The sequence below is a fragment of the Haliaeetus leucocephalus genome, unplaced genomic scaffold (assembly GCF_000737465.1).
Source record: "Haliaeetus leucocephalus isolate CR32 unplaced genomic scaffold, Haliaeetus_leucocephalus-4.0 Scaffold984, whole genome shotgun sequence".
Taxonomy (NCBI): domain Eukaryota; kingdom Metazoa; phylum Chordata; class Aves; order Accipitriformes; family Accipitridae; genus Haliaeetus; species Haliaeetus leucocephalus.
The window spans coordinates 1660214-1685286 of NW_010973420.1; the positions used below are offsets into that span (position 1 = coordinate 1660214).

Below are 25073 nucleotides of genomic sequence, written 5' to 3' on the forward strand. Positions count from 1 at the left end.
GGGGGGGGGGGGGGGTCGAGGCCCCGCGGTTCCCGCAGGGGCGGCGTGCGCTCCCCGCCGGGAGAGCCGCGGAGAGCCCGCGGTCTGGCCGCCGAGGAGGGTGACCCGGAGAGGGGTCAGTAAACATTGGCAGCTCGCCACCGGGCGGGCCGGCTCCTGCCGGGGCGAGCTGGCCCCGCTTCTGGAGCCGCGTTCGCTGCCGGCCTTTGCGCCTGGCAGCCGGCCTCTGTCGCCCGTCCTGGAGGAACAGGAATTCGGGAATAGCCACGGCGAGAGCCGTGGCGCTTGCCCGACGTGTTTCTACTTGGGGGAAAGTATTTAAGACTTAGTTTTACTTGAGCGGAGCGGGAAAGGCGTGCGCCGTGCGGAGACGCACCGCGCTGTTTGTAGTCCGGTGCGCTCGAATTCCTCGTATTCGGAAACAAACACCCGGCTCCGGTCGGCGGGTTTTTTCCGCCGGGCAGCCCTCCCGCAGCCCGCCGCCGAGCCCCGGCCGCCTAAGGGACCTCTCGCCGCTCCGGGCAAGCGGGGAGCGAAAGCTCCTCGCCAGCCCCAGGCGAGGGCTGCGGCTGCTGCCGGGACGGGGCAGGGGCTGCACCCTCCGTGGGAGACCCCCACCCCGGGTTAGGGTCTTCGGCTGGAGTCCGGGGCAGGGGCTCCCTCCGGCCCGGCTGCCGCCCGCGGTCCCGGCCGCATCTCCCTTCCCGAGGCCCCGATGGCAGCGGGCGGAGCGGGGGGGAGGGATGCCGCCGAGTGGAGCCGGAGAACTGGCTCGGGTCCTCGCACCTCTCGCTGCCTCCGTGTGTGCCCTCAGCGGGACGGCCGTGGTGGGGTGGGAGGTGCTGCTGCTTACGGAGTCCCCAAATCCTGGCGCTCGGAAATGGTGTTTTCTTGGCGTGTCGTGGAGGTTGAAGGAGACGGGGGAGGGTCGTTGGTCGCTCGGTGCCCCCTTTGCCTGCTCCTGTTTCCAGACGCCTCACACTGGACCCGTGTGGCAGAGTGGAAAGGGAAGCAGCTCTTCCTCCTCGGCTCCCTTCTTGCTGTCAGAGAGTTTTTTAACCCACTTAGGGTTTGGGGTTTTTTTTGTGATGCTGGGGTAATCGTTCTAGGCTTTTTTATGAACAGAGATGTCTCTGTGAAAACTAAGCAAATAGCTCCTTAAACAGACTGGAGAGCATATGCTGTCATTTAACAATCAATCCCGTAAGGAGAGCGAGCCATTTCCAGAAAGCATGGAATAGTTGGTTACACAAATCCTACCCCATGCATCCGAGGATTTCTTGTGGCTGTGCTTCTAGTACAAGACGTCAACTCAGCTATCTCGTCCCATTTGTCTCTTGCAAACGACATTACTAAAAATTGTACAAATGGCTTGCCTTGTTTGATAACGTTTCTCCTCTCCAGCCCAAGACTCGTTTGCAGAGCCCTCTTTGGGCAGGCAGCTCCAGGGACTCGGAGGCTTTTAAGTCTCTTAAGTGGATTTGATGCTGGGATCGGAATTAATCTGGGATATTTATGGCAGAGTTGTATCGCTTTGAGGCATAGCCTGCAGGGCTTAGTGGGGAAGGGCCCTCGCTGGGAGTCTGGCCCTGGACTGGGCCCTTTGCCCACGTGCATGTCTGTGGTGAGTCAGATTTTCAGGGCCACCTTCATCTGAGGAATACTGCCTCCCTGAATTGTCCCCTGTCCCTCTGTGTCACCCCCCTTCCTTCATAGGGAGTGAGCCCCTTCTTTTCCCTGGGAGACCCTGCCTCGCTGGGCAGGCGGATCTCACCGGTGGGCTCCCCAGCTGCGTGAGGTGGGGGCTGCGGCTGTCTGGGAGCAAGGGGCAACAAGCCAGCCACAGGATCAGTTTACTTTCTGGCTGGATAGAAAAGATGAAGGATGTCTCCCACTTGGAAAACAGAAAATACCCTTGTTTTAAAGTCTTCTCCCAGTCCTGCAGTTATCTTGGCTTTAGGAAAACTGAACCTGCAGGTTCTGGGTGTCTGTAGCTTCCCATTCAGAAGCTCAGTCTCAGTTTCCCCAGAATTACATATCACGTGCACCTTGCGTATGTTTGGGTGGGGAATAAGGATCCCTTGTTTGCTGAAGTTCAATATCCAACGTCAGCGATGCTCGCTTTGGGGATCTCTGGCGTTAGGAGAGAGGCGATGCGTGGGATGGCAGGTCCGGCTTGTTCCCTCCTGCCCCAGTGCACAGACCTCCCTGTCTTCCTCCTCCCAGAGGCAGCAGCACTGCTTTGTGCCCAAGTACCAGTGGTGATCGCTGTTCTTCCTTACCCTTCAGTACTTCAAAGCTAAAATGACTGGAATTCTTTTTGAAGGAAACTGGGCTTCTCTCAGTCAAATACATCAAGAAATCAGTACTTTAGGAAGTAATCTATAGCGCTTGTACCTTGAGAGTTGAATAGGTTTTTTTTTTCTAAACCACTTAGACTCCTGTCTCTGCAGCAGTTCAACCTGTGTAAAGTGGATGTGGATCACTGACACTGTAGTGTCGAGACAGCTGTTTCATATTACTGGATGGTAGTTAACTTGTGTGATGCAAAGGGAGGCATGGAAATGTTATACAAGATAGTATGCTTATGATTAGTTCTTATACTTAATAAAATATATTTTAAAAAAAACAAACAACCCAAACAAATCCTGAAACTTTTCAGGTCTTACAATGGGAAGGCTATACAGCTGAAGACTGCTTAAATAATTTAGAAAAGCTGGCATATTTGTAGAAATTCTTTAGCTTGATCTCTTGCGGGGTAGGGAACTGTTAATGAGCCCTGTAATAGACTTCTGGAAGAAAAAAACACCAGTCCAGTAACGTAAAAATATTCTGGTTTGTGTCCTTCCAAAAAAAAAAGGGACAGAGTAGAAAGAAAGTTTCTCTTGTGTAGGTGGCTATCTGAGGGAGGGAAGAGCAGAGGGATGTATTAGTAGGTGCAGGTGTGCTCGTTATCCTGCAAGGAGATTATATGAAAAAAAGGTTTGGGTGCTCTTTCACTTAATTTTGTAGTAATTTGCTGAGTGCAAATCAACCTTAAAATCCACAAATGGAGTAGAGGATAATTAGCTGATTACAAGGCTCTGTTAGATGTAATGAATCAGCATGTTAAAGATAACAATAGGTATTTTAACTCATTAAGTTGCATAAGACTAATTTTCAGTTAATCCATTTCATTTAACACTTGAGAAAACAGAACTTCTAAAACTCAGATCCTCAGTGTAAGGAAGACATGTTCAATACATCAATTTTGGTAATACCCTTTTTAGTGTAAATATGTAAAACCAAATGTACTGGATCTTCTCAAATCTGCACAAGTACTATTTTCCAGCTCTGAAAATTCAGCACTGGCATGTTACCAGCTTAGGGAGTAATATTTGTACTTAACCTAATCAAGTTAAAAACCATGCTGCTTTTCCACCGAGGAAGTGCCTGGTGAGAGTTTGAGCAGGAGGTAGGGAATAATTGTCTGCTAAGATAAACAATCTTAGAGGGTTGTTATTTGCAACTAGTCTAAATTCTGCACCTGGCCTGACTGATTTATTTTTAAATGAATCTAGGACTGGCTTTGTTCTCTGGGGGAAAATAGTCACAATTCAGAGCTCTAAGAAATCCTCACTGCATTTAGAAGATACTCTCGGTCTCAGCTGAGGTGTACTTAGTGCAATCTAGTAAGTGGAAGTTGTTGCTCTGGTGATAGTCACATGTGAAGGCTGCTTTATGGCCTACATAAAATGAGCTTGTGGCTTTGCGTGTCGCTATCGGCACTGAACGCTCCCCTTGCACACAGTCTCAGCAGGAAGCCAAAGATTGCATTAGTATAGAGACCAGCCTGACTTTTTTTTTCCCTCCAGAGATGGCCTTTACTGAGACAGACTGCTCGTATGACGTAAATCCCATTTCATTGCCTGTGCTGTGCTTGAATAGCAGCTTATTTTTGTTTGGTTTAGTGAAGTAGAGGTATCCAGCATCTGTTAAGTATGTTTGGGCAAGATTTTGCTTTCTCTGCCTTCCTGTCAACAAGGATGTAGATGAAGGGCTTTTGTTAGGTCCTCTTTTGCAATCAGCTGTGTAGGAAAGCGTGATTTGTGACTGATAGTCACAGTTCAGTCACTACTAAAAGATGCACCTCTACCTATTTAGCTTATTTTGCTCGTGAAGAATATTTTACGTGGAAAGTGCAGTTTGTGTCCAAAATGAACGCTTTACTACCACAGTATGCTGCATATTCTGTCAGTCCTATAGCGGATAGGGATGGTGTAATTCTGAGGTTGGGCAGAATGTAAATTTGCATTTTCAAATAATTTAAAACAATTCTGTTAATTTTATTTTCAATACATAACTGGAATGGTATGACTACTGAGCTAGGAGAGTAAGGACTTGACACTGAAGGGAGTGCTTTTGCAGCACTCATTTCGGCATCATTAGTGTGATTTGTACATCAGCAGATGAGTGAGCATCTCTTAGGCATTTGTTGTTCTGGCAGACTGTAGGAAATCAATAGTGTGAAGATGTGTAATAAGACATGAACTTGCTAACTAAACTAAATTATTTTGGATCTCTGTTGAAATATTGGCAAATTCTTGTACTTAATATCTGCTAAATGTTAAGCTAAATGATAACACATAAAGACAGATTAATTTGAAAGCTGATGTGTACTGTGTAACTAATAAAACAAGTTTCAGTGTTCATGGATCCTAGGTCCTTGGTGAGCAGATGAGAGCTGCTGTAATTACTGTGAGTCCAGTTTATGTCTGCAGATCCCCTTTGCTCTCCTCCAAAACATCTCACTCCAAAACAAGCCTGTATGTGATGGGCTGTATGCATATATGCATGTAGGTCACCAGCAGCATACTGATTACTCTCATTTTCTCATGCGAGGCATGTAAAGGAAGACCCGAGTCTTGGTCTGCCAGTTATTACCAGAAGACGTAGCTGTGAGTTCAGTATGATGGCCTGTGTGAAACAGAGGGACTCAGACTTGAGCAACTGTGTCCTTAACTCCTCCTGAAAAGTTGGTGAGTTTGGAATGGTGTACTATTACCGTAGGCAATGGCTCTTGGGTCAATCCTAATAGTGTAATCTCTGATGTAGTAATTACGACTTGTCAACAACGTACATTTTTACATTTTTAAACTGTGTTAGAGGGATGGCACTGAACAACTACATAGAAACATGGGGTTAGGGGAAGCAGTTGACCTGTTCTTCACAAATGTGACAAGCACAGTGCTTTTGAGGAGCTTAGCTTCTTGTTGAGTGAGGGATGCTAAACTTCGTCCTTATCCACTTAAAGTAACAAACTTTTGGGAGAATGTGAAGTATAGACATATGCACGTCTGGATCTGACTTGCAGTTTTGTTGGCCTGGTTATTTGCATAGGAAGGCAAATCCCCGTCAGTCCTTAGGGAAGGTGTCTTCTGGCAAAAAATAAGTTGCAGCTTTTTTGAAAACCTGGAGCAAAATACATCATGTTCAAAGAAGTATTGGTAGGAAGAGCTTATTCAATGGCAGATCACAGAAGCTATGAGGAAAAAAGAACAAGGTATTTCAAGGTGTTTTCTTACAGCATACTGATGGGGAGAGTAAATTATTAAAATAGTAAATTATTAAATGCTTCTTGCAAGTAGCATTTCAAAAAGCTTAATTTCATTTTTTACACCCAGTAAAACTAGGTGGCTTTTACTTATGTGCCGGTCAGTGACGCTAAACTGGAACTGCTGTGCTGGATTCAGTGTGGCGTGCCAGACCATGGCCTTTAGATGCTGAGTTTCTGCATAGAGCAGTTGCAGAAGTACATGGGTTCCTCCAGGACTTTCTTAAGGGAATGAGGCTGGTTAGGAACAGCCACAGTTGCTTCCTCTGCACTTCCAATTTTGACGCTACTTAATTTTGTGGGCCCCTGTATGGTATAGCTGTGCAGACCTGCAAAGTGTTGCAATACACTGAATTTCCCCTGAGTTTATGGCTCCCTTGGGATTACAATCCCTAATATGGGAAGAGTTGCCTATAAAGTAGGCAGCCTATACCCAGATGAGTGAAGTGTCTGTTAGAGCCTTCTCCTGTCTGAGGGGTCCTGCCTTCTGCATGCAGGTGGCAAGGAGGTCATCTCATGCTATTTGGGGGGGGGGGGGGGGGGCTTCTTAGGCAAGTGGATTTTGCAGGCCAGAAGTACTTCCTGATATGCAGCCCACACTTGGCATTATTCTAATTTGATCCTATTGTTCTTACTCTCTCTGTTATGTTAATTCCACCTTTTTTGAGTTTTGCAGCCTGCAGATACTTTTAGGCTACTTTTGACAGTGTATCCCGTCTTTCATCTTAGCTCAGTGAGTCTGTTGAATGAGATTGTCATAATCGTTCTGCCTAACTGTACTATTTTTCTCAGCAGAATTGTTGAAATTAGAAATTTGGACAGTCTGAGCAGGCTTTGGTACAGTAGAGCAGCGTGATTTGAAGAGATAGTGTATGATTGCACGTTCTGCTGGATTTTAGGTCTTTGGTAGCTCTCCCTGATGTGGGCTGCTTTTTTCTACCCCCTCAGCTAGGGGGGTCCTCTGCAGATTCTTCATGGAATTTGAAATTCTGAATCTGAAATTTGAATTCCTTCGAAATACTAGAATTCTCAGCTTTGTTACAGTGGAAGAAATGCTGGTTTGTGCTAGCTAGAAATCTGGGTAAGAATTGTTACCCTTTAATGGTCATTACCACGGTATTGTGATTACGAACAGAAGTAGGAGTAAGAGGTGTTTCTTTAGTCCCATCTGGTGACCTGTTGTTTGCCCTTGGCAAAACTAAGCACTGATAATTGTTATTCTACAGATGGGCAAGTCAATGTTAAAGTTAACGATCATCTCCTAATAGGTTGCTGAGATTTAGGTGGAAATGATTGCATTAAATATCACACTTGAGACAAACAAGCTTTTTTAAATCCTGGCTTCCTTCATGGCTATTATACCAACTTGTTTGGTTTTAGTGCTGGTGTTTGTATGGTTACTGTAAGGAAACACTAAAAATGTTGCTGCAAGGTGGCCAAAACGTTTCAACAGGGTGAATGCTGTGAAACAGAACAGCTTTCACAACAGAATCTGAAAACCTGAGTCTTGTGTTCTTCAAACAGCTAGGTATGTAAATGTATCTTTTTGTGTCTCAAACTATATAATTTCGGATGGAGTCTCACCCCTCCCGATCCCAAAATAGCCGCAGTTCAGTCTCAGTGACTTTTGCTCCCTCTGCTGTCTTGTTTTTAAACTGCTTACCAGTTCTGTACCGAGTGTGTGTATATATTCGTATATGTAGATATAGTGTAGAATCTGCTTTTGAATGGCAGCGTCTGTACTACCTCTGTGTCTCTCCAAAGCATTAGAAAGGCTACTAAGAAAGTGGCTGAAGATTTCTTATGAGTTTTTTCTTTTAGTGTCTTAAAGTGCAGAGGTAAACTTTCTTTTCAAATAGTATCATTTAAAAATATACACGGAAAAGAAATTTCTCTGCTGTAAGGCATCTGTGTAGACTGAATGAGTCTTACTGCTGTGCTAGATAAGAAAAATACTGCTACTGAGTAGCTCTCCATAGCAATTGATTGAAACATACTATACACTATTTGCATGTTAATAACATTTCTAGTCAGACTTCCCTGACAAACGTGAGTAGAGACAAAGACATACATGTATTACATCTTTTACTGCACCACAGTAATTCAGATTTACTAAGTGTAAATAGTGCTTTATTCTGAATAACTGGACAAATAAAGCAGAGGAAGGAAGGTGGGGAAACAATCCTCCTGTCCTTTTTCAAAATTCAAGTTGCAGGTGGGAGTTGACATTTGTCAGGGTTTCTTCATCTTTGCTGGATTTCTGCTAGCTGAAAATAGCTGCAAGTGGTACGGACCACTTGGGACCTTTTAATTACTCTTTTTGGGCATTGGAAAATGTAGCTGTAGGGCGAACAGACTACAGTTTTGTTAACAAGCCAAGCTTTGAAATGGTAAGCACTTTTCCCAGGCTGTGGGACCTGGTTGTGCCCATCTCTGCAAACTGATTTCTGCCCTAAGAGCGTTTTAGCTGACAAGCTGGACTGTCAAATGGTACTTGATAATCATGCTAGAAGGGACAGGCTCTGAGTTGTGGAGGGTCTTGGCCTGGAACACTTATGAAGAACTTCAGGCTAATGAAGCCCCTTCCCTACTGAATGTGAACCACCACTGTCTTGTGGATATAGTTTCACAAATGTGTTTTCATGGGAGAGGAGAACTTGACTGTTTAATGTGGTTTTTTGTTTTTCCTAGCCACCTCTACCAGTTTTCTCTCCACTTGAACAACACTTTACTGTGAAGATGGCTTATTAGTCCTGCAGCTTAGTTTCTACTACTGTGCCTCTCTGCATTTTTTATTGGGTGTATGTCAAATTCGGGTGTAAACTTGAGCAGCATAAGGTCTATGTGTATTGAAATGACTATTGATCAAGGTGAGATAATGACCCACTTCTTGAACTTCATACTGATGTGCATTTGCACTATCACTTAATCATTTCAGGATCATATTTGGAGTCTCTAAAATACCATATTTTGATGTTGGCAGCCTCTGTTTGGAATTTGCTGTGCTATTTTTGCTAGGTGGATGGAGTTGTGTAGCACTTCTAACAGTCATCAACCAGTTCTCCTAAAGTAATGCTGCTGCAGTAAAAAAAATCCCTACCAAATTTCCTGGCTGCCAGTGTTGAACCAGTATGCACCAAGCTGTATATTTGAAGAAGTTTGAATTACTGGCAAAATAACTAAGCTGGTTTTAATATGCCTTCTGTTTATTGAGAACGATGCTAAAACTACTATTTGTGCCACCCTCTGTTAATTTCTCCCACCTCTCATTTTCAAGCAGTTTGAGTTCTGTAAAATAGATCTTTCATTTTTCTGTGTTCAGACCTCTGCTGCCTTATGATCAAATTCCAGCTCCTGGGAGGATTTTAGTCTTCTCCTGTACTCTTCCATCGTGGAGTGCCATGGGGATCATTGTAGGGTTCAGGATGTGTGAAAGCTGTTTCGTGAAGTTAATTACACGTGACACTTAGTTTTGACTGGTTCAAAGTTGAAATAAAGAACTGAACAGTGTCTACTGCTTTTGCTTAATCAACTGATGACATGAGGGGGCCAACATGCTGCCTTTCCTCAAAGGCTTCAGTGGCTCTTGTGTGCGCTCTCTAAAATTTGGGAAAGCAGGAGGAGGAATCCAGCTTGGGTCTCCTACATTGTACAGAAGACTTGTTAGTCCTTAAGGTTATTGCCTCAGTCAACTTACTGTTGAAATAGTCTTTAAAACTCACAGCAAGCAAATTTCATCAGCCTGAAGTGGACACTATAAGGATCCCTGTATAACAATGCTGAGTTGTTTTGGAGCTTGGCTTCTGCTACAGTGAAAATGGAGGGTCTCCAGGTTGGGGTTACTCAGAGATGATTATTTGTCATGCCTAGGAGATGCTATTGTAACCGCAGAAGAACTTTGAAGTTCTGACTGCATTTTAATTAGAGCGGGGATTGATTATTACTGAAAGAATAAGACAAGGCATACTGGAATGGTAACTTCTTTATGAAAGTGTAAATGCAGAGTATCAGCCTGAATGTCTGCAATTCTTCTGTCACAGTGGTCCCCAGCAGTCACAGGGAGAAGCTGAAGGGGAATCCTTGCTCACTGTCAGATGTGACCTGCTGCTTAGGAAGAATACTGGAGCATGACAGTTTTTAGCAGTGGACTGCACACTTGGATCAGTAGACCTCAATATCTCGTTGGGGCTGGTTACAGATAAGAAATGGGATATTTTTAATAGTATGAGGTGAACATGACCTCTCTTCACTTGGCTAGTCTAAGTTGCCTCTGTTTCAGAGGTTCACTGCAGCAGTGTTTTGTTTTTCATTGTCTTTCTATGGATCTAATGGTTCTCTGCTCATGCTTGGGGAATATAAAATCTTCTGTTTGTTTGTCTTCTGCACACTATTAATGATTCTGGAAATACAGCAAAATGTCAAGGACGTACGGATTGTCTTCCAGTTTAGGTTCAAGCATGTCACGTCATTCTGCAATTTTGATCTTAGTATGGCTTTTCTGAATATAGGAAGTTGTATTTCACAGGAATGAAGAATTTTTGATAAACCGAAAGCAAGTAGAATCCCTTCTAATGCATTGTAATATGTAGCAGTATTCTTTTAACATGGTTTCTTGGTAGGATAGACACATACAGCATTGAACCTTAAGTGCTTCTAGGAATTCCATGTACACTCAAGCCAGTTGCAGAGGTAACTATTATGTCTATTCTGTGGACACACTCTGATATCGTGTTAACAGCTAAACTGTGTAGGTGCCACTTGTGCTCTATGCATATAATTGAAGCAGAAGGTCGAAGTCTTTGGTGCTTGTGACTGCTCCAGGTCATGTACAGCTGCCATGCATTGTATGGCTGGGGAAGGTTGCAAACAGGCATTAATCTCCCACCCTGCAATGCAGCTGGGATGTTGTAATTGTGCTAAATTCAGAGGGACTTCTTAGCAATTCTGGTCACGATGGCTGCAGTGGAGGGATTGCAGAGAGCCGAGCTATCATTCTTCATTCTTGCTGCTTACCTTGCTACATTCACTTCATCTCCCTTTCACCAATGGTTTTAAAGTAGAAGCTGGTTCAGACTACATTCTGCTTGATAGTCTTTTGTACCCTTAACAGTTTCCTTAGTGAGGCAGACATGTATTCCTCCAGAAATGAAATTTAAGTATTGTTATTCAAATCCAAAACAACTTGATATATTGTCAGTTTAAATTTTTGTCTTGGGTGTCAGGATCCACTGGCACCATGGACCCCAAGGTGCATGTGTGTGGTGTGCTGTATGTATGCACTACATTTGAGACTGTCTTTCTTTAGATTATGCAGTGATGTCCTTTGTTCGTGAGTAGATAGGGCTATTTATGTTAAAAGTCCTCATGGTGACAGTAAATCAAGAATTCAGTCATAGAATCACAGAATCATATCATCATAGAATCATTTAGGTTGGAAAAGACCTTTAAGATCGAGTCCAACCATCAACCCAATGCCACTGTGCCCACTAAACCATGTCCTGAACCATATCCCTTTGGGTTTTTACTTGCTACTAGGAGTTATGATTAATGGTTCCTTGTTGTGGAGAATAGGTGTATTTTGACTTTTTTTTCTTGTATTCCATCTTTATATATAGACCCATAGCAGAAGCATTTGATTAATCTTGCTTTCAAGTTGGGGAAAGTGTGTGCACTTCAAAGAACATCTGCTTTAATCTGTTACTGTTTCTACTTAGCTTTCTGCTTGATCTAGGCAGGACTGTGGATTCTTAAACTGTAAGTGTAAGTTTGTTAGTAAAATTTACTGCTGAAACCAAACATTTTTGATGTTTGTCTTGCTTAAAAAGGCAGAAATGGCCTGTATCATCTTGTGTCTTAATTCATGCACATAAATAACTGTATAGTGCCGTGGAAGTTAGCAGGCTCCAGTTACAGAAAAGTAAAATGGTTATGTCCAACCCTGTTGCTATTTACCTTTATGAAGTAAGTAGTTGGGAGGATTTGGTTCTTCATATAGCATAGTCTTTTCTTGTGTTGATCTCCACGATTTAGAGACCTGAAGAGTGAGGTATTTATATGCAGGGGGTAGGGCTGTGATCTAATGCAAATGATCTAGCTAGATTTCAATAAGGTAAAACCTACATTCAGCTTTTGGGCTTGATTCTATTTTAAGCTTTTAATTGAGTCCACCACTTTGGAGTGTTTGAGGTTGTCATGTTTTGAAAGAATGACTTTGTCTTGCAGAAAAGCAGAAAACTAACTTTTTTCTAGTTTGACTGCGGTTGTAACACTAGTGCTAGTACAATGTTAGCACTGACACAGAACACTCACGCTGCCTTGTGCACTTGTATTTGTGGGGTCAGTGGCTGTGCTAATCGTGTATTTGGAGATGTAAGTACCAATGGTGGAAGGGAGGAGAGTTAGTACTACAGAATGATAATCTGAGTGCAATAGCTTGTTATCTGTGAAGTTTTTCCCAAACAGCTTGGGAAGAAAATTTTTAAGGCAGTGATTGGAGACTCTTCTGAGACTGCAGGGGTAATTCAATAGCTACTCCTGGCTTGCATTTCAAAGAAAACTCTAAAAGGGTAGTCAAAACTACCTCACATGAGGTATGTGAGACTTCTTAAATACGAGCAATAACTAGTGACGTGAGACTTGATGGGCCAGTGCTAGGCTCCTGTAAAAATCTCATCCACTGTAGATGGAGTACACCTCAGCGCTTGCTCAATATTTAATCAGAGGGTTATGTGCAGGCAACTGTAAATTCTGATACCTGGAGATGGAGGCAGGGAAATCAATTGCTGCTCCTGCTTTCCCCAATTGCTGATGTTATGCCCTGTAAGTTTCCTGGTCTTTGCTGCTTAAAAAAGGAATAGTTGGACTTGAATCTGGATTCTCTGTTAAGCAGCACAGGTTCCTTTTAATCCTAAAAAGGTGATTTCCATGCTGAAATCACTTCATAGCAATATGATTAAAGGGTTTTTTTGTTGTGCACAAGTGTTCAAGCAGTCTTCTGTCTAGTATTAACTTGGGTAATAGATGAAACCTTATCCTAGCGTGAAACAATTCATATACTCTACAATGAAGTCCCACAGTACTCTGCATTTTCCTCTTCAACCTGTACACATGCCTAGGGCAGAAATGCTGTCCTCAGAGTTAAGACTTAGATTGTATATATGAAGTCAGCAGTCCAAATGTGAGTGAACACATAATTTTATTAGTTGGATTTGTTGTGTTGAAATCTGATCTAGGCAGTAGACTAAGATGCTAAATGACAGGTAAGTATGTTCAGTGCTTCAGTTGAACCTCATACCTTAAAGGAAACCAAGAATCTTTAGAAAAGCAGAAAAAATGATGTATTTTTTTCCATCCTCTTTGCTCTCTTTCTCGATATAGTGGCAGCTATAAGATGGTATAAATTTGCCTGCATCAGAACTCATCACTGAGAAACTGGTGCTCAAAAATAGGTATCTGGCTTTTATATCACAGGGTTTTATGTGCTGGCTAGTGACTTTCCCCACCTGCATTTTTTCAACCACCTTATGACTGCCTACAGCAATCTTACCTCTATCCAAATGTAGTAGTGATGATAAGAGTAGCTCCTAACCAGGAGACTGAAGGTTGTCTATCCTCTTGCCTGTTCCCTCTGAAAGCAAGAAAGTATAATATTTTTTAAACACATTGCAGAGTTACGTAACTTTTCTTCAGGAAAGTGCTTTCTAGCACTGAGCTTTACTTATTATGTAACGTGATATATCACTAGAACTTGCTGACATAAGCCGTGATCTTCACCTCTAGTTGCTCCTGAAAAACATATTATTTCCTTGACCTTACCTCTAAGGGCTATGTGAAGTATTAGAAACTTGTTTGAGTATTTTACTTTAGAGTAAGGAAAACTGCTAGTAAATCAGGTACCGACCTGGTTTGTCTACTGATCAAGTAGTGCATAGTCTGAGTCTTGTATCTTTACTCTTGTGAGACTGTCATTGTTTTAAGCAACTTTTTGCTATGTGAACATCTTTTAAAAAGTAGGTGCTTCCCAGATTTTTAAGAAATTCAGAAGTGATTTTTTTTAAAGTGTGGCATGGCATGACCCTCTTAAGCTGTTTCATGAGTCATCTTGCTGTGAGTGAAGGAGATTGTTAAACCTCTTTAAGCTAGATGAAGAGTCCTGTTTAGATAATGTTGCTTAATTGAGAATATACTTTGCTTATGATAATCTATGCAATGAACCTTGATATTACCAAGACAGTTAACTAACTTTACAAAGTTAACTGACAAAGGTCACTGGAGCTTTGTTTGATATTATAGTTTGTCCAGGTTTGTAATTTTGTTGATCTTCATGCATTATGTTAATGTATGCTCTTGTATTCTGGCTAAACAAATCCATTGTGTGGAAGTGACTGCTTGGCAGCCTGCTATTGTAGTAATAAATCTGAAGTAAAACTGGTGTGATATGCTTTGTAATTTTGGGGGTAAATCTAGTCCATCAGGGACTGGCCAGTCATCACAACTGAAGGCGAGGTTCTGTGTGTTTCCTCTGAGGAGCAGTTATGAACTGTAACTGGCTTAATACTAAATACATTTTGAAGCAAGCCCTTGAAGTATACTACTGGATTGTTGGATTTATCATTTAATTTAGAATCCAGAAAACTTTATGAAACAGTTCAGTCCTGTTTTGATAGGTCTGGTTGCCATGCTGAGTTCAAAATGTGCAAGTTAGTGGCTTTCCTTTTAAAACTGTGTTATAAAAGGAACTAAAAAGACCAGTTAGAGACAAATAGCCAATTTGTAAGTAAGTCATCATGCTCCTTAGTAGCTGAAATGCCAACAAAATATCTCAAATCTGTGTCACTTCCTCAACTAAGCACAGGATTTTCACTTTACTCCTTGTGCTCAGCTGAATAGATGTTTCTGTTGGTGGAGAGTTAACTGGACAAAATTCTCATTCAGGCAGAAATGATTGCTAGTAGTGATCTCTTAACTATTATAGATCTGCTCCTTTTCCAAGTAATGGGATTCTTTCAAGAAGTCTGTCTCAATATTGGTGTCCAATATAGTATGTTATCTTCACCAATTAAAATCCTTTCTTTATTTTAAGAAAGGGAAAGTAACAGAAAAGACTCAAGTGTGCTGCCTGTGGCTTTCTGCCAACTTATCAGATAGTTATTTTAGTTGAATTTGAATTCTTTGTCAGCAACAAAGATTTCTTTTTTCTTCAACTTAAGCAGGTTGCTTCTGTATCCAAAGAGTAATCACAACGTAGGGTAGCTTGATCTCCATATTTTAGGTAGATTCCTGGGAGATGGAAAAACTTAAATCTCTAATTAGAAGTCTGACTTTTTTGAAATAGAAAGTGAAGTTGTAATAAGTAGTAATGCCTGGGATGCGGTGATAATAGCCAAAATAAACTGCAATGCCTTGAGGATTGTAAAGCATGTGATGCTGTCAAAGCAGGTAAGTTGTTCTTTTTTCTCTTGGCTAATTTTGTATTTAACATAAAGCACAGAGGTAATATTGCTCTCCCCAATACACTTGAGAAAATGTAGTGAATGAAGAATGATTGAACACATTAGCTGCAGCTTTGCAGTTTGAGATCTCCTGTATGATAATTGTTCTTTGAATTGAAAAATCTTCTTTTGAAGTTGATAAATTCTATTGTTATTTTCCAGACACAGATGAGTGAATTGAGCTTAAGTATCTTTGCAAGGACATGTTTAATGTCGGAGGTCCTGGCTCCTAGTCCAGACTAAGTGTATCTGAAAGAGAGCATCCTTTTCTCAAACTGAGAAGCACGACAGCAGGATGACCTCTGGTCAGTGTGGGCTGAGATGCTGACTAGTGTACAGCAGGTGGGCAGGGAGACTTCATGGAGCTGGTTTGAAACCAACAAAAGAGAAGGAGCTGAAATACAAGAGAACTAAGACTAAAAGAATCCCTCAGATTTACCTTTGATAGAAATTCTGATCCCAGCACAGGATTATCAAAGTAGATGCAGCATTGAGGAGCTTACCTGACCCTACTAAAATAAATAGCTTTTGACTTACTCAAATGTGCAAACTAAAGGATAGTAACTCCAAGGTCACTCCAAATGCATGTGTGTCTTGTTCTTATGCACTTGCATGCTAGCAAAGGGAAGCTAAATAAAGATTGGGGCTTCAACTGGAGATAGTTGTGTTTTATCCCATTATCGAGTACTGTCTTTAACATCCCAGGTATGGATTCAGTCCATATGAAGCACGTGAACACCCTTGTCACCAGGTAAGATGTCTTATGCTTGAGGACTTAGTGAGTACTAGTTTGTTGTCTTGGTGACTGTAGAAAGGAAGAAAAATGTCCACTTTCCAGGTCAGCATGTGCCCAGTTTTGGGGTTTGCTTCTTGATCTTTCCTAGGTCTCCTACTGAGGCTGTTCTTTAGTATGCTAGTGAGGGGGGTATTCTGTATGTTTGATGCAGTCCTAGTAAACATTTGACTGCTAATCAAGTCCTATAATTTTATTTAGAATACTCTTGTAGGAATAGGATGGAGTGGGTGAGCAAGCTGGCTTTTGTGGGGTGGATCCCCTGCCATGTGTGTATCTATTTTGACAAGAGGGAGGGCTTAGGTACTTTCTTATATAGCAATTGAACATCCTTGGCATATGTATATATAGCAAAAATAAGTTGTTCTGATATTCCTCAATGTGTAAAAAACCAAAAAAACAAAACCACACACACACACCCCCAACACCAAACAAAACAAAAAAACGCCACTAAAAATCCAACCTGTCTCAAAACATCATGTCCCCAGACAGTGCAGGTAGAAGACTAAATTATTTGTCTGCTTAATTTATGATCTCTCCTGTGACTGCTATACTTAGACAGCAAGTGACTTTGTTCTTGTTTTGCTTTTTCTTTCTACTGGCCAGTCTCTTTCTCTGTTTGAAAGGCGAAGGCTCTTTCTGTAAATCGTGGTACTTTTGAGGCAGGTTTCCTCATTCAAGAGGAGAGCTCATTTTTCATGTTCTGTTGTAGCTGGAAAGCAGTGCTTCTGGGAAGCTCGCTTCTGTGCTTACTCTGCTTAGCTCTTCTAAAAGCACTACAGATATCCCCTCCCAAATGTAACCTTCTGCATTTGCTTAGCTTTCCTAAGCTCCCAGGAGTTTATATTTGGGGTCCATCTGTTATCTTGGCTTCACATGACACTTTTATGTGGGCTTGTTTCTTTTCACTTCCTTCGTGTGGATGTGAGTTGTTTAGGTTTATTTCCAAACTTAACACCAATATCTAATTCTTTGATGTTGTACTACCCACAGAGCTGCAGATATTTTTATTTGGATGTGACCAGTAATCCACTGTTAAGTATCAAAGTCAGTGTTGAAGACTTCCTGTTGGTAAAACAGGATTATAAACATCAAAAGATAGCTACATGGCACAAACTTATTAACTATTAATTATGTTATTTCTGTGTACAGTAGTTGCTTTTGGATTTGCTTCTTTAGTAGTTCTGGGAAAAGGGCTGTTAGTGAGGTGGCTGGGTTATCTTCTGCACTTTTGACAATGTGATTCTTCATAATGTAGACTTTGAGCTGAATTAATAAATCATTGCAGTAGAGAAGGCAGACTGAAAAACCTAGTTCTGCTCACTAACTTGCTTTGATAGCAAGAAAAAAAATAATTTTCTGTCCATAAAAGTAATGTAGACAATAACTTACACTTTAGAAAACTTCCTTTCCATTTATCTGCTAGTTTTTCTTAAAAAAAAAAAACAAAAACCAAACCCCCCAAAAACGCAAACAAACAATGACAACAAAAAAACCCCCAACCCCCAAATCTCTTTCTGATTCTAGTGGATTTCACAACTTGTGCTTTAGTTTACCTTAGTCAAGCAAACATGGCAAAACAGCCACTGATATCCTTTTGTCCTTCCTCATCCAACAAAATACTCTGTGGCTGTTGCACGGCTGGAGTGTGTACTAAATATAGCACAGCAAGTACTGAAGGAAAAAAGAAGGTATCTCTGTTAAACACCTCTCCCTCCTCCCTGTTTTCAGAGAACATTACTTTTTCTCATCTTGCCACTCTGCACTTATTGCTAGTATAGAACCTAACTGCTTGCTGAGGAAGAAGCTCATTCAAGGCAACTTGAGTGGCTAAGATGATGTTGAGAAATGAGTCTTGGTCTTTTTACTGCATCTTAGAATGAGCCTGGAATGCATCATTATTCTAATTCTTGATGTTTCTCACTATGCAGAAGAAAAAGATGTCATTTCTATCCTACCTTTATGTGCTACAAAATGTAGCCTGACTTGATAAGCAGTGATTGTATAGCTGTTGCAAAGTATAGCAGCCATAGAGGGTGGAGAGAGACTGACTTTCCTGTCTACTATTTGAAATGGTAGTCATTTTCCCTCCTTGAAGTTATATTTTCAGAGCTTTACAAATAAGAGTGATATGGCACAACTTACAACTGGAGGCAGTGAAAATGAGGCAGTGAGATTTTATGCTGAGATCTGTATTTTTATTTAAAAAAAAATCTTTTAATGTAATATCTACAGCATATTTGACTAAGCAATCCATTGGACCTTGGTTTTTTCAGTGGTTGTGTTACTAATGCATGAAACATCCAATTTCACCTTAGCCTTTAAATGGTCCTCTTGTGTAGTATCCAGATCCTGTTTATAATTTGGATTTTCTTCCGGTTTTGGACTTTAAAGTATTTAAAGTTGAAGGCAGCTTTTTTCACTGCTTTCTTGGAGAGCACTTTTTTACAACTGGTATTTATAGTGATTTCGGGTACACTGTCTTTCTAGTATGTGTTCTTAGAATCAGGTTTTCTTGATGTATTTTTTTTCAAATCTGGTAAGAAATAACAAGTGGGAAGCCTTTCTTGAGTTAAAGCTACTTGCAGTTACAGGCAGCCATGAAACAATGTTGTAGTTCAGAAGTGTTTTGCTGCTACACAACAATTTAAGCACCTGATGAACTTAATGAAAATTCACAACTAGGTTATGCTAAAGAAGAAATCCTAGCACTGCAGTAGAAAAGGGCATAGTAAGAAGTTTGCTGTTACTTAGACTTAATAATTAGGAAAAAAAAAACCCTCAACAAAAATAAACCCCGAAATCAAAACAAAGCAAAATGATTTGCTGTCTGAGCTCTTGTTTATAATTAAGTAAATGGATTAACCAGAAGTGCTAATGAGTGTGGCAGTTTTACCCTAGGACTGTCAGTAGCTTGTACTGCTGACAAAGCAACAGTATATTTATTAAAATTGTTGAGTCTGTATTTTGTTTGTTTCTTGAGCTGCCAGTGCAAGTGGATTACTGAGTGGCCAAGAATGGCATCAGACAACAGGCTTATTTGACTTAACTGCTTTCTATGCTGTACACTCTTTACCACCATTTTTGAAGTGTGTGTGTGTTGGAGATCCAAGCATCAAGTGATAAGGGACTAAATCATGAAGGCACGTAAACGTAGCCAGTAGGGTCTTCAACACAGTTTCAGATGGAGTTTTGCCATTCACAAGTCACGACCATTGGCGAAATTAGTTGCATGAAAGCAGGTGTAGAAATCCTAGTTATAGCGTTAGTGCTTTTTACTGAAACCATTTGGTGTTGGATCTTTGGCATTAATGAAAAACTTGTGCTTTATGTAAGAAAGGAAAGAAAGTCCTTCCAGAACAGTCAACCTAGAAAACATAAGATTTCCACGTCTTTTCTCTCTTCCCTCCCTCCAGAAAAGGAATTCAGAGAGCCTAACCAAAAATACTACAGGAAATGCAATTAAAAGGTGTCTGTGACTAAATGTCTCATCTGGCTTAGAAACCATTCACTGATATTTTTAATCCAAAGTCAGAAATTACTACTGTTTCTTGTTGTCAATACTGAAAAAAGTGTTTCAAGAAGAGGATCTGAAGATCAGATGGTCTGCCTACAGTTATTTCAGGAGTAGGCTCCCAACCATTACAGATTCTGAGGATTGTAGTTCTTTCCTGTTTTGTATCCACCCCAGTAAAAGCTGAGGGTGTTGAAAAACTTGCTGAGTTTCAGCAGGCGTGGGGTCAGCTTGTCTAAAAATGCTTTTATTTTCTGGCTAGCTGATCCATAGCAAGCTTACCCTTAGTGGTAATCTTATGTCAGTATAATGTGTAACTGAAGAGCCTGGAGATAAATACTTCGAATTAAAAAGCAGTTTAGTACTTATAAATTGAAAGGGTAAGCTTGGCAAGTAGGACAATTTAAGACTTTTCTCCCAAATGAATTAAAAGATCATATACTAAGTATTGGGGGGGAAGTTCAGGCCAGAGATCATGATAAAATAAGAAACAGTAAGTGTTGAAGAGCAAGGAGCAGCCTGTGTAAGAATGTATTTGTGTATCTTCATTATTATGGAAACCTTCAGTGCTGGAAAATGGGTACAGAAGAATTGAGTAAACATAAACATTGTGTCTCAAAACTTTGAAGTATGTGTAGTTCTTGTCCCTTATGGACATCCTTTGCTTTGGTGGTTGTTTCAGAGTCAGCATTGGGTGCTCAGTTGGTGCTGTACAGTGCCTGGAACTCCAGTCTCCCAAAGGAGTGAGTGAGAGAATTTAATCCTGCTGCAGATGATGGAGCTTCTCAGCTGAAAGATTCTGTAACAGTAGGCTGAATTCACCTGTTCATGTAGCATGACCTTTTCTTGGTGAAAGTATAAGGTGAAATTCTAGCTGAAGGATAAAGGAAAAACTTGCAATTTAGTCAGGTTTAAGGGCTTTCCAAGTGCGATTACATTATTTTGATAATTTCATGCTGAGTTTGGAGCTAGGTGGTAATTATCTGAAGCTTTTCAGAATCCTTAAGTATATTTTCTCTGTTTGTTTTTGGTTGTTTTTTTTTTGTCCTGCTTGTATGAGGGCTGGCAAACTGAACATACTTTAAAATAAGCAGGGTGAGTACTAGAGCAGTTGTCTGGTATATTAATCCATGGTTTACAACTTCTATGTTTTCTGAGGATAGGTCATGTGTAAGTTTCTGCCTCCCAAGCACATTGCTTGGTGGGTTTTTTTATGCATTTAGTGCGATTTTTCTTCTCTAGAGGGTAATCCTTTTCCCAACACTTCCAGTTTACCTGTCTCTAAGCAGTATCTGTGCTCATTTGTTATTTCTACTGACTGCGACCAAATTCACAGAATTTAGCCAAGTATGGTTTTGGACAAAAATGAAAGTATGTATATATACACCTATATATAAGAATTAAATGGTTATTAACAGTGACAAGCTGGCAAGTGTAAATTTTAAACTTTGCTGAAGTGAATAGAGCAAGTGCAAGTTCCATCTTCCGGCCCCTCATAACTCTTAATATAGAGCCCTCTTGTATTTGGTTTCATTTTGCAAAATAAGCTACTTCTCTAAATGCTGTTGATATAACAAGAGATGAAGCTGTAAAGATATTGGGCAACTCTGTCTTCAGCTAACTGATGGCTTTAAATGTCAATAATTAACCAATGTTCTTCCACTTCTGTTTTCTTTGATATGCCTTCACTCAAACACTTCGGGCATGCAAGCAGGCATTCTTGTTATTTCTAGCTGTTATGTAGTGATCACCTTTCTATATTGAAATTTTGGCCTTGTTTTATAGACTCTTAGTTAGACTAACACAAGTACAGGGTCTAATAACATCTGTTTGTCAAACCAAATAAAGTGAGGACACTTTGGTCCCATTTTTAATTTCTTCTGACAATATTAGATGTGAACTGATGACTTGGTTTTAAAAGGTTACTGTCACATTCTTTGTATAGTTTTTCCTTAATTTTTTTGAGATTATCATACATTGATGTAGTCTGTCAGGTTTGGTTGTGCTCTTAAAGACGTACCATATTATAAAACCCAGGTATAGTAGATTATCACTGCGTAGAAATTGGATATAGTGGAATAGATGTAGTATTCTTGTTAATGTTTTTACTCATCCCCTTATTTATTATATGGGTGACTTAGTCTGATACTTTGCAGTTGTTTTGATGCCTGTATTAGCATGATTTTGCTGGACTTGTACAATTACTAATAAAAATGATACATCTGTAATACCTCTATCAGTAATTGTAGAATAAACGTAGTAGCTTATATTTCTGTAGAAGTTGACTGAGTTTTATTTGGGAGAGACTACAGTTAGTTTACTCCAGTAAACTTGAAATACAGTTTTGATATTGAACTAATGATTCTTTTGTCATCTTCTGTGTGTTCTAGTAGATTATGAACTCGTGCTTTTATGTGCCTTTTTATAGATAAGCTTCCTGTTTCCAGATCATGTGTTTCAGGGCCATGCAGTGTAACCTGTCTTGGTAAATCAGCTTAACTTCAGTCTAGCTTGTACAACATAGAATGATAATAGATTTCAAATTGAATAGTACTAAATGACATAAAGTCCTAGCAAGCTTCTAACCATCACCCCTTGTAAATGGTTTTTTAGACTTGTAATTGATGTTTGAGGGAGGTAGTGCATACCGCAGGGTAGGGCATTATTTGAATTTTCTGGGCAGATCAACAGGCTGAATGTCAGCAGCATAACAGTAGATATTTGAGGATTCAGAAGCATAAGGACATCGTGGAGCTTGGCAGTATTGTGTTCTTAATATAAACAGCAATGCATATTTTCCTCTTGGAGAGGAATTTTAGGAGTAGTGTTATGATTTACTTTTTTGTCACTTATAGCAAGAACTGCAGATGAGGAACTGGAGAGCTGTTTGTTAATAATACAGCAGGCATTTATCTTTGATGTAGAAGTACATGTAGCAGTGCTAGAATCTCACAATAGATATTTAAGAATAATCCAGTATTAACACTTGCATATGAAATGTATTTAGGAACTCACTTTGTCTTTGAAATTGAGATGGTGTTTGAATAATTTAATACACGCTGAAATGGATAACTGAGGGCTGTTCTACTCTACTGGAGATGGTTTTATGTGGCATAAAATGCTCAAAAGGTGGGGAGGACCTTACAACTCTTCTGTATTTATTTTAAAACTCTGAATATAACTGCTTTTGGCTTTAAAGGAGCTGAGACTTATGAATTACAGGCCGTAAGTTCAAGTGTGGGTTTTTAGGAATAAATACTTCTGTGCAGTTACTTTAACAGTTTGATTCTTGGTGTTCAGTTTCTCTCATCAAATTCAGTTGAAGCTTAGCATCAAGCAGTACTAAGCTTTGCGAATCCTACAAAAATGTGTTAACTTCAAGCACACGAGTAGTTAAAGAAGTCAGTGGGACTACCAGTAGCAATGCATTTAAGGATTCTGGTGAATCTGTGTATTTTGTGGGGATAACCAAGAAATGCCAGTACTGTCACTGTTCACCTGTGTGCCGGAAGGTTTATATGAAGACTCCTTTGCACCATTATTTTCCTTCCTGTGAAGAGGAATTCAGCATACGTGAAGCATGCTGGTGTCACCCAAAAGCGTGCACTCCAGGACTGAAGGGGGGAGAAAAAAACACCCAAACAATTGTGAAGAGCTTCAAATATCCCCATTCTGTTCCAATGAATCTCTTTCCAGCCTCTGGCTGAAACTTCATAGCTGTGGAGAGAAGCCAGTCTGTGGCCAGGAGGGAAGCCAAAGCCAGCTGTCAAGAGGAGAAGCTGGCAGCTGGGTGAAGTGTTTTAAAATAACTATGTGGGGAGCATTCAGTAAAAGCTCCCACAGATTTTCCTGGTCATACTTGTCATTTCAGTACATCATTGATTTTAAGGAAAAGAAAAAAAAAATCTGCAATATAGTTGTATAGGAAGCTGGGGAATTCAGTCACCTTCCAAAGTACATGTTAAGGACTCAGGCTGAGTATGGTGTAAAAAGAGGGTAAAGAAGTGCTCTTATCTAGAGTGGTAATCTTTGTCAATTTGTCAAATTTTACAATATTTAGTATTTGAACTCCCACCTGCTACAGTCATGTAGAATTCCAGCTTTTATTTAGAGATGATGATATTTTTAAGCTGTCTTTTTGAAGTATTTTGCTATGGCACTTACTAACTTTTAATGCTCTATGGGAAAAATGTTTGGCTTGCAGTAAAGTGCTGGAAGTGATAGACTGGTCCATATTTTATTCGCGAAGGAGAGTATTTTGCTGCAGTCTTTGCCAAACACCTGGCACGTTAAGGGCAGTAGTGTGAGGAAAGGGGCTCAGTATAATCAGTTTGTAGAGAAGCTACTGATTTCCTCACTGCAAACTTCATGTTTAAACAGATAGTGCTTTATAAATTTAGGCACAATAGATATGTTCTGCAGAAGCCTTGTGGTTAGTGTAGCTTTTGAAAGTCAGTAAATCCTTACCAGCAGCACAAGCAACAGCATTTACAATTGAAATATAAAGATGGCCTTAATGTGAGAGCATTGAATTTTAATTTTTATTTGCTAGATAGAATTTTATGAAATAGTCAGGTACTGTTCTTTATCAGATGCAAATGTTTAGCTTGTAGCCTCTTTTCCTCCTCTTTCATTAATACCACCCACCCACCCCCCCCCAGCGTATAAAGCACACATTAAAACTTAGTAGGCTTTGGAGTAGACCTGGAGTGCCCTGGTGTTCAAGGATCTCCAAGCAGTTTATAAACTAAGCATTATCCAGGTTACATCAATCAATGTTTCTCAGCGCTCCCAGACGCAGTGTGGCGATGAGCTACTTGTGTTATGTCACCAGTGTGACCTATTTCTAGTGTTCTCCATTTAGCTTACCAGCAAGACTCAGGGCACCAGTGTAAAGTTGTTTCAAATTATCTTATTTAAACTTGTGCAAAACTCTGAGTAAATGCTTCTCATCAGGTGACAATAATTAAATTGATATAACTGATTCAAGTAAAACCAGGGCAATTTCAATTGATACTGTTGTTCTTAACAGTGAACTTAATGTGATGCTTTGGGCATTAATGTTATAATTATACTTGGAAGTATATGTGTGTGTGTGTTTACATATATACATATTACTTTGTCACAGAGTTATGTTTAAAATAAGTGTGACTGATCTCATTTGTTCGAGATCAGACTCGGTGTCTGAAGGCTGCTTCCTTTGCTTCCCCGGACAGCTCACCTGTACTTGTACACTCACGTGTGTGCAATGTGAGGGTGAAGCCGGTAAACCACTTCAGACGTGCTTAAGTTTTTTGATAGATGGATGGTAGTTGTGCCTTGAAAGCGTGGGACAATTGGGAGCCATCCCAGTCGCTGATCTTACTGGATGCTACATTTACGCTCTTTTTCCAAGAACTGAAGGGGTATTTTTTTTGTTTTGTTTTTGTGGGATTGGGATAATAGAGCAACTGAAGAGAGGGAAAACTAAAAGCAATATTGGTAAACTCTCAGGAGCTATTGCTTTCCTGCATTAATTGATTTCCTCATTTCTAAGCTTGCAGATGAGTTGCATCAGCTTTTCAGTTGTCCTCATGAAAACAAAGGCTTTGGGTACATTTGTAATCTTAACCTGTGCAAAGTCTAGGAAATATTAGGAAGAGCCTTCTGAGTTAAAGATTACATGAACCATGGCCCTGGGAC

At 40.5% G+C, this 25073-nt stretch overlaps 1 protein-coding gene across 1 annotated transcript in view; it reads left to right on the forward strand.

The window, feature by feature from the left end:
• LOC104842220 (IQ motif and SEC7 domain-containing protein 3-like) overlaps positions 1 to 25073 on the forward strand; it is a 176807-nt gene that overhangs the window by 947 nt on the left and 150787 nt on the right. The window lies entirely within an intron of this gene.